This window comes from Myodes glareolus, chromosome X, assembly GCF_982192425.1.
Source record: "Myodes glareolus chromosome X, mMyoGla1.1, whole genome shotgun sequence".
In the NCBI taxonomy this organism is placed as follows: Eukaryota; Metazoa; Chordata; class Mammalia; order Rodentia; family Cricetidae; genus Myodes; species Myodes glareolus.
This window is the reverse complement of record NC_142053.1, coordinates 2,818,875-2,820,600: the sequence shown is the minus strand read 5'-3', so window position 1 is coordinate 2,820,600 and position 1,726 is coordinate 2,818,875. Positions and strand designations below refer to the sequence as shown.

General features: G+C 49.3%; 1 non-coding gene across 1 annotated transcript; it reads right to left on the bottom strand.

Annotated features, from left to right (window-relative positions):
* Nucleotides 1–598: 598 nt before the first annotated feature.
* On the bottom strand, nt 599–727 carry LOC146889180 (small nucleolar RNA SNORA70). Its single transcript, XR_015000507.2, has one exon. It is a non-coding gene; the product is annotated as a small nucleolar RNA SNORA70 (small nucleolar RNA).
* Between the last annotated feature and the right edge of the window lie 999 nt (nt 728–1,726).

Below are 1,726 nucleotides of genomic sequence, written 5' to 3'. Positions count from 1 at the left end.
TCACCCTCACCCGTGCCGTGTGCGTGAGTGTGTAGGGCAAGGGTTGACACTGTGTGTCATCTGTCACCCTTCTTTTCCCAGACAGGATGTGATATTTATTACTGAACATGATTTAGTAGGGTAGAGGGAAGCACCACAGTAGAAGACCTCAGGAGTGCGGGGCCCGCCAATGCCCATGGGACCAAGATTGGTGATGCAGCCTCGGTCATCAGGAATGAGTCACTTCTCAGCGACTCTGTCTTCAGATCAATCTACATTCAATTTAGTGAAGCCTCACCTCTTTGAGATGTGGGTCTAGAGAGAGACAGACAAAGAGGAACTCAGTGAGGAAGACCAGGGCAAGAAAGTGGGAGGAAGGGGCTTAATAACACCACTTGCCTCTGGCAGCACAGAGATCTTGAACTTGGCTTTCCATAGGGCCTCCCTCAGATGTTCCTTATTCTGAGGGGTGATTCAGGTAGACGTTGATGGCCTGGACAGTGAGACCCCCCCCCCCCCTGGACGTGGTGACCTGAGGCTTCCCTAAGGCACTGTGAACACCTGTCTGGGACCTAGACTGGAGACGACATTGAAGTCAGAGCTTGAAGAGCCTTCAGGAGATTGTCTCCAAGGTCCCTTAGGGTAGCCCATATAGGCACAGGGTGAGGTCGCTCCAACGAGTGTGCTGTTATTGCACACCAGGCCTTGCTGAGAAAAGGGACCTCCCGTGCAGCTTAGTTGGCTGCAGATTTACCTTACCTTTTAAGACACAGTCTCTCAGTGAACATGAAACTCACTGAATTTTGTCAGGCAGAGTGGCCAGAGAGATTTGCAATGGATCCCGCAGTCTGTCCTCCACGCCAGACATTCTGGCTCTGGGGCTTAAGAGTATTGCTGTGTCTGGATTTTCCGTGGGTGCTGGTGATCTGAACTCAGGTTCTCATGTTTGCATGGCAAAACTTAACCCACTGAGCCATGATCCTTACCCATCTTGAATTTTATGGTCAGTAACATTAGTGTTAGAAACGAATGACATCTATGGTGCCATTTCCTCCCATGCACACATGGGCATGGATGATGTGCACTCTCGCCATACTGCTACCTTCTCCCTGCTCTCAGATGCTACATCTCAGAGACCCTTCACAGCCTGTCCTATCCTACTTTCTGCTCCGTGGGTTTCATTGTGTTTGTTTGTTTGGTTGGTTTTTATGTATGGGATAAAAGGGAACATGTGACACTTGGCGTAGCCCTCTTACTGCTCTGTAACGTCCCGTTGCATTCATTTGCCTGTGGATAACAGGCTTTCCTTTGCTTGTCCCTCATGCGAATGTGACATGTCATGTATGTGTTAAATAATATATACTGTATGTGATACAGCGTTATCTTCATGCCGTATTGTGTTGATGGCCACCCAGGATACTTTCCTTGAGCTTATAAATGTCTCCTCTAACTGTAAGGCAGCGTGTCTTTGTTGGTCTATGTTGTCAACGTGGCCGGATTGACAGATGCCTAGAGTAAGATTAGGGAAGCTCACTTCTGGTGTGTCTGTTCCAGCATCATTGTCAGAGAGGACGGATTTCCAGGAGAGTAACAGAGGAAAGCCTCTCCCTGGGTGTGGAATTTCCATGCAGTAGTCTGGGAGCCCAGGCAGAATTAAAGAAGAGAAAGCCTGCCAGGGCAGCCTAGCTCCATCCTTCCTGAGCTAGATCGTGTAGCACCGTCGCCATCACTCATGACCACAAGACTC